This window comes from Myotis lucifugus, unplaced genomic scaffold (genome assembly GCF_000147115.1).
Source record: "Myotis lucifugus unplaced genomic scaffold, Myoluc2.0 scaffold_22, whole genome shotgun sequence".
NCBI classification, from domain to species: Eukaryota; Metazoa; Chordata; class Mammalia; order Chiroptera; family Vespertilionidae; genus Myotis; species Myotis lucifugus.
The window spans coordinates 9,061,913-9,070,650 of NW_005871070.1; positions in this window are offsets into that span (position 1 = coordinate 9,061,913).

The following is an 8,738-nucleotide window of genomic DNA, read 5'->3' on the forward strand; positions in this document are numbered from 1 at the left end:
TAAGTTTTAAAATAATATTTAAATATATTTTTTATATTATTCCACACACACTCACAAAAAAGTAAAATAAGTTAGTATTAACTTGGAGTTAAGAGATTATAGTTGATTTTTATTTTGATTTAGATTTTTTCCCCAAATTTTCTAAAATGACATGTATTACTTTTATAATCTGAAAAAGAACAATAAATGTTATTCTTAAAAGACCTATAGCTGAGATAGTTGATTTTTAGGGAAGGTAGGCCATTAGATTATGTCATGCATTTTTTGGAGGCATTTTAAGCTCAAGCCATTCACTCATTCAGTAAACAATTTGGAACTATTACCAAGAATCAGCACCTATTCCATGTCAGATATAATAACTGGTTTTGAAGACACTTGAGGGGGAGTATGTGGAGATGATTACAAAAAGGCTCCCATAGGTATAGGATGCAAGTGAAATCAATAGTATGTGATAGGTGTTAGAGTAATGGCCTAAGAAAGTGCTATAAGCGTAGCTCAGCACAGAGCTGACTATGTGGATCTGAGTCAGACTAGATAACAAGAAGAGGATTTATTTGAACTTTACTAACTGAGCCCCTCGAGGAAATGTCTAACTTAGAGTTGGTTTCTGTGACTTGAGCTTTAGAACAGGGGGAATATAAAAGACTATTATCCTGAAAAAAGTTAGCAAATTTTTAATCTTCAAACTGTAGGTGAACAGTTTGAATTGGAAAGCATGTTAATGAGCATTTGTTACATTCTGTTTCTAAGGGATAAAGAGGTGAATAAAATAAGAGCCTTGCCCTTAGGAAGCTCAGACTCTAAATCAAATGTTTTGCTGTCTTGTGTAATATGGACACCTGTGATAATTTCATCCAAAATTTTTGCTTAAAATCAGACAATAAAAATTAGAAAGAACACTGTTATCCTTTCCTTGTTTTGGCTCTGAGGAATTTTAGACCTAATTATTACAGCATAAATCATAGATATTAGTCCAGATATTTGCACTACTTATTTATGTGATAAAAATTTCTACTTATTGAAATAGCTTTATTGTTTTTTGAAAAGGAAATATGACAAATCATAAATTAAAGCTACATAAATGCATTTATCATTTAATTATGAATTATTTAATTTCTACATAAAAACAAAGAAAATATATTTGATAAGGGAAATAAAGGTTAAAATGAATATTTCTCATTAGTGACTTAAATAGCTTTATTTTTCCAAAGCAATTAACATATATTTCAATAACTAAATTCTTTTTTTAAAATATATTTTATTGATTTTTTACAGAAAGGAAGGGAGAGGGATAGAGAGCTAGAAACATTGATGAGAGAGAAACATCAATCAGCTGCCTCCTGCACACCCACCACTGGGGATGTGCCCGCAACCAAGGTACATGCCCTTGACCAGAATCGAACCTGGGACCCTTCAGTCCGCAGGCCGACGCTCTATCCACTGAGCCAGACCGGTTAGGGCTAACTAAATTCTTTTTAATGTTCAACTTGCAAGGCTAGATGTAGATGAGCATATAATAAATAAAGTAAACAGGACAAAGATGTGCTGGGCAGTGATAGGAATGTTATTTGTTGCATGGACTAACTAACAAGTTTTCAAATCCCATGGTCTACACTTGTTACTTGGACATCCAACCAGAGCAGCAAAGGGCAAAGGTTAAAGTTCTCTAGAATGTCTTATTTCATCTATCAGAGTAAGTACATAATTTTTATCTTGAATACATTCTGAAACAAGTCTTGAATTTAAGTTTTTTTTTTTTTTCCTCTTTTCAGTTTAAGAGGACTTGATTTTTCTAGGCGATCTGGATGACTAACTGGTTGAACAAAACACAATATATTCATAAAAAGTATGTATATCATATAAATAAAAGAAATTATATATTTAAAAATAAATATAAATTTAATGTTTAATTCAAGAAGTAAATATTCTACTTAAAGCAGTATGAAGCAAAGATTTTTAGTTTGAATGCATGTGATCAAATGTGTAAATAGTTCAATTTAAAAATAATACAGTATGGGAAAGAAGGTTTACGGAGGTTGCAACAATTTTTTTTGATTGCATATTCGAGGATAAGAATTAATTTAAAAATGCAGCATGATAACTAGATGAAATATGGTTTTAATTCCATATAAATGATCTCATTTTAATTATTCAGCTTTTTACCCTAGTGGAATATGGGTTTTAAGTAATAAGTGAATTTAAGAAATAATGCCATTTAAAATTTTTCTAAGCCAAGAAAAGCAAATTATTTTTTCTTAAACTATTAAAACTATTTTTCCTGGTTATGTCATGAGGAAATAAATCTGCCAGATTCTTTCCCTTAAAAAGTTCATTTTCCAAATCAAGCATCAGAAATCACACAAGAAATTTCAGCTTAAAAATATTTTTTTCCAGGAAGGGACCCAAAAAGTAACTTTGGATTAATTGCATCTCCTTTATTCTTTCTTACTAATTTTTCAAAATTTAGTCAGTGCTTTATAAAATATACTGAATAAAATAATGCAAAGTCTGACAAAATAACATGTGCTATAAAGAGAATAAATTAGGTTATTGAACATTATCAACTAACGGGAGGTATTTGATATTCATAGTTGAATTTGAATTTACTAAAAGCTGATGTGCACACATAGAGTTGGAGACTCTAAGCAATAGCCTTCTGAGTATAAAGAAGTCCAAGGAAAAAGTGTTTCATTCCGTTTTCTACAAGGGACCCAACCAAATGTTATGATACCTTGGAGCCAGCAGATATTAGAACAACAGAGTCAAAGTTGTTATTGTTCAGGAAGGAATGATGTTTAGGGAATCAAGTCTAACAAAAAGAACATCGTATAAATTAGAAATGTAAATGTAGATATTTTTCATGTGTGCAAAAAATAAAACTTCAACACTTTGGACAAACTATTTAAAATTTATTCATGACTAAAAATTATGCCCAGCTGGTTGAGCACTGACCTATGAACCAGGACTTCACACTTCGATTCCTGGTCAGGATCAGGGCATATGCCTGGGTTATGGGCTCAATCCCCAGTATGGGGTGTGCAGGAGGCAGCCAATCAATGATTCTCTCTCATTATTGATGTTTCTGTCTCTCTTTCCCTCTCTGAAATCAATTGAAAAATATATAAAAAATTAGAAAAATATGGGTTAAAGAATACTCTTTAAAACTTCTAGCTAAACACTGGAAGCTGGATCTCTTTCTTCTGGCCCACTGATGAATATGAAAGCAAATAAACATATCTTCCAATAACTGAGACAATTGAATTTTTAGAAAAAAAATCTAGAAATCAATAGATATACTCAGATTGATTTAAGTTCTTAAAAACAAAATAGTAAGAGTAATAATGGGAAATAAAAACTATAGATGAATATTTTTCTGAACTCAGAATAGGAAATACATTTCCAAGCAACATGAAGGCACAAAAAAGATATTTCTAAAGAAGCTTGAAAGCTATAACCCCATAAAACATTAAAAGATAAATGATAAAAGGTACTTGCCTTTTATATATAACAAGAGTAACATTCTTTATATATAATAGTCTCTTATTTATTAATAAGTAGAAAAGGAATATTCAATATATAAACATCTAAGTAACTTTGAATATAATATTCAAAAAAGAAGACACACTAGTAGTAATCATAAGCACATTAAAATGTTTAACCTTGAATAAGTAAAAATTAAAATGAAGAATTCAATTATTGTCTAAAAATTAATTATTCAGGAGGAATATGTTTAAAAACAGTACTCTTATATATAGCTAGTACATATAATTTTTAGTTTAAAATAACCTTTATTTTTATTTACTCTGGCTTGTATAGGTTGGGCCTATTTCTGTTCATTTTCTTTGCAGATCTGTAATTATCTAGAACTTAAAATGTAGTCACACTGGTGTATGAATTTATCCCTCACCTGGATAATTTGTGATTTCATATTTGAACGCCAGTCTTTGAGGGTCTCTTGTCATTTGGGGGGGTCTCTGACTCTAGGATTATACCTGTGTTGCTTTTGAATTTTTGAAATCTGCTTTATTAAAGAATAAATTTTTCTTTTGTTGAAAATTAACTTCTAAAGTTCACTTCTTTTCTCCTTTATTTTCCATGAAATTATCAGCAAGATATGGCAACATTTGGTCACATGTTCAAGTTTTAGCAGGAGATTTTGGCTGATGCCAGTATGATGTCTCCAATAGGACCTTATTTTTCTGTGGCACCAGTTTGGTGAGATTATCCTTATTTAACCTAGTTTTACAGACTATGGTTTATGAACACTTTGAAGCAAACAAACAACAACATCAAATGTTTATCATATGCACAAATCATCTATCATCCATTCATCAATTATTTTTATTGTCATGCTTACAACTTCCAGTGCTTAATCATATAAAAAAGGAGTACATCCAGGGACCGATCACACTTTCTTCTTCAAATTTCTGATTCCACATTGGTATATAATTTCTCTGGTCCTCAGTTTGTCAGGCTGTGAAATGGTTCTACCAAGGGATATGATCCTTGCAGTCATAGATTGCATATGTTTTCTATTCACTCTTTTCTCTGCTGTTCATCTCATCTGGACAAAGCATATAGTGCTTCTATGCTGACTCCCATTCAAATGAAGCTATTCTGAATCTTCTGATTATTAATTGTGAATTACTGGACACTCCCAATATCATGCACCTGTTATGCATTCATGCTTTTCTTCAATGTATCTGTTTTTAATTTTCTGAGCAATTTTCTTTACCTTCAACTTTAACCTAAATTCTTCGACATTTGTCATATAGTACACCATTCACAAAATGTGTTCTGTGGAACATTAGCTATGTGATAGTTTAAGAAGGCTATATGACAAAAAACAACAACAACAAAATGAGTGGGGTTTTGAGGTAAAAAATGTCTGGAAAGTAGTGTTAAATGAAAAAAAATATTTTGTAAAAAACTTCTCAGTGTCTATAAATGCTAATTTATAAGACATACAAGAAAAGTAAAGTTTAGGCATTTATTTCTAAAATTATTTCAACATCCAACCCTCTTTTGAAGATCATCCAACGAGATTATCATTCATCTTTTTAAGTTGCTTTAAGTACTTCCATATACTTTTGCATACCCAAATCATTTGCAGAGTCTTAATTAGGGAATTGAACCTTGAAGCTTCTTTCTAAGGTGGTATTCCCAGCCACTGCCAGAAGTCCATTATTTTAGTAATGTTAGCCATTATTCAAAAAATGAAATACAATTTCATGAATATCCTATATAATAAAACCCTAATATGCAAATCGATCAAATGGCAGAATGACTGGCGGAACGACCGGTCGCTATTATGCGCACTGACCTCCAGGGGGCAGATGCTCAATGCAGGAGCTGCCTCCAGCCAGCAGGCCCCAGGCCAGCCAAGGTGGGTGACAGCAGGAGCCCCCCGATCACCCCACCAGTCACCCTGAAGAGGGAGGCGACTGGGAGCCACAGCAGGGGTGCGGGGCCGGCGAGCAGGTGGTGCCAGGCTAGCCAAGGATTGGCCCTGATCGTCAACCAGGCCTAGGGATCCTACCAGTGCACGAATTTTGTGCACCAGGCCTCTAGTAATTTATAAGCAGCTATTCGTTTTCTAAATCCTCTTTTTTTCTCTTCCTACGTTCAAACATCCAGAGGATTAAAACCACTGAATTCTCTCAAATCCTTCAAGTTTTCTAGGTATAATGTCAAAGTCACCAGAGATACTAGTACATACCAGGTTTCTTTCAGGTATTATCTATTGCTCATTCTCTTGTGATTCAGCAAAGTGGATAATGGTTTGCAAACTGTCAAATCTCAGATGTCTATGATAGAAATTGCAATAACGAACACCACGGGAATGTTGTGCTTGTTCTAGGGAGCTCCATTAGTTTCAAGATTTTTTTTTCCTTCTTGTTTTTCTTTATTCACCCTTTTGCATTCAGTAACTTATCAGCTTCTTAAAAATAATTTTAATTCTCCAGGGCTTCTTTAGGATTCTCTCCCCTAATTCTGCTTCTTTCTTAACTGTTTCTAATATTCTATAAGAATGTTTCATACCATTAAAAAAATCAGAATATAAGAAGCAGTTATTTACACAGTTTATTTCTTCCTAAGGAGAGCATGTAAGTTCCCGTCTCATATAACTGATGAATGCCTTAAGCCCCCTCTTTCTAGATATATCATCTAATCTCACTTTGAAATATCTGCACACTGATAATTTCCATCCAAATGTATTCCTGGTCCTTCTCTCTACTAAATTCTGGGCTCTCAAGTTCTAGTAGTTATTTCTAGGTTGAACGGCTAGTGGCATCTCAAACTCAACACGGTCAAAGCAGAAATCTTTTTCTTCCCTATCTTCTCTGCCTTGGTCATCTGCTTGGACTCATTTATCTTATACACAGTGGTGAGAAAATTGTCTTTTAAAAATGTTAATTAAATCTTATAGGTCTCTGGTTTAAAATCTTCTAATGAATTGGCAAGTGCACTAAGAATAGAATAAAAAATTTACCACGGTTTATCAAGACCCTCTGTCATCTGGCTTTTACCAACTCTCTGACTTTATCTCAGGCATTTGCCCTGCTTTTCCTGTGCCTTGAAAATGGCAAGTACTTCTTGTGTTAGGCTCTTTGCACCAGCTGTTCCCAATACCTAGAGTGTTAATCCCCCCAGATCTTATTCAGGCTGGCTCCCTTCTATCATCAGGTTTGGCTCAAATGTAAACTCAGTGAAAACCTTCTCTCATCTCTAAATTTCTTTCAAAGTAAATTTCTTTCTCCACAAGTCACTCAAATAAAAAAGATTTCTGCTTTGACCGTGTTGAGTTTGAGATGCCGTTCAACCTAGAAATAACTACTAGAACTTGAGAGCCCAAAATTTAGTTAAGAGAGGAGGACCAGGAATACATTTGGATGGAAATTATCAGTGTGCAGATATTTCAAAGTGAGATTAGATGATATATCTAGAAAGAGGGGGCTTAAGGCATTCATCAGTCATACTGCATTATTTTTATTCATTGTAATTATGATTGTCAGAAATAATCTTATGTATTGTTTTCCTTTTTAATGTTATGGCATGAAACTTGTCCATCTTCACAGCATACCTGGTGCCAGTATAGTGCCTGCAGAGAAGGCCTTAATACATCATAGTGGTATCTGCAAACATGAAAGTCTTCAGCTCTCCTGAACCTTAAGCCAAACTAGTTTTGTAAGTATCTTGCACATTGACCAGCAGAATTTTTTTTTCTGGAAGTAGGAAACTGTGGGCATACTGATTTTATTCCAATTTTGAAAAAAAAAATGAAACATTTTCTGTCATTAAAAAAAACTTCCTAGAGAATCAGAAGAGCATTGCACCATGAATATTCCCACCATTCTCCTAGCTTAGTTGAATCTGGCACATTAGAACGAAATAATTTTGTTATATTTTGTTTGTTTGTTTATATCTTGACCTCAGGTCCTGACCCAGAACAAGGCATTGCAGGGTAGTTTTCAGAAGTAAGTAAGCGGGGAAAACACAACACACCCATGTAGACCTTCTCACATCAAATACCGGCAGAATAAATCCAAATCCCTTCTACAGCAGTGAGTAACACAATGTTGTTGGAAACATTCAAGGCTCCAATACTGACCCTGGGAATGAACTCTAAGGGAAAACTACCTTGCAGCGCCTTGTTCTGGGCCAGGACCTGAGGTCAAGGTATAACAAACAAACAAACAAACAAACAAAATAGAACAAAATAAAATGTGACTTATATAATGGCTTTCTTGGGGATGCCCGTGTGTGCTTGAGTAAGGGCAGTAGAGAAATAGGCCGCACGACTGGCTACCAATTTGCTTAGTCCACTTCAAAATGAAGAATCAAAAATGCCTTGAGGGTGACAGGCAGCAGACCACGTGGTCGAGCATTACCCCTAGCGGGTCCTTCTGCGGTCGGGCCCTCACAGTCATGAAGCCTGCCCTAGTGGGGAGATGATTAGCATTCATCTTCAAGGCCTGGGAAGCACCCCCTGCCCCCCCAACCCCTCCAAAGCAACAGCGAGTAGGAACATCATGCTTCAAAAGCAGAGCGATGGTGTCCAGCCTTGGAGGTGGCGCTGGGAGGAGCTGGGAGCATCACTCCTACAAAGCCCGCTCTAGAGTGACAGAAGAGGGAGGCAAACAGAGTTTCTTTAGAAGCTCCAGACACAGAAGACAAGGTAAAGGGAAAGAGGCCGCATTAGACTTTCCTCCTGCCTTTATGGAGAAAACGCCCCCCACCCCCCCAAACAAACAACCGCCCCACCCAAACAACAAAAAAAAGAGAGGTTCTTTGAATCCAGCCACTTGATACGTCTGGTGTCTTGGGAGCTGCGGTGGAGGAGGTGGGCTTGGGGACCAGGGTGTGCCAGAGAGACAAAAAAAGTAGGGACAGGTTTAAATACAGTTCCGTGGATTGGCCTCCCACCTGCTTTGGCAATAAACCCCAGGGCTCCCAGAAGGAGCCTGGATGTAAGGGGGTTTCCTGGAACCCTCTCTTTTCTCTTCCTATGTTCTCCAGGGGGAGCAGCGGGGCGCGGCGTCCTTGGGTCCGCCACAGACCACCTCTCCACAAGTGCACGGTCCTCGGGCATTTGGAAGAGGGGGCGGGGGTCCGTGGGGACCGGGGCAGCGCGCGGCGCCCCCGCAAGCCGGGGCCGGACAGTCTGCCCGGTGGACTTGAGTCCCGCGTGAGGGACGTGCTTGCCCTAGCAGTGATCTCGGGCCCCGAACAGCGGG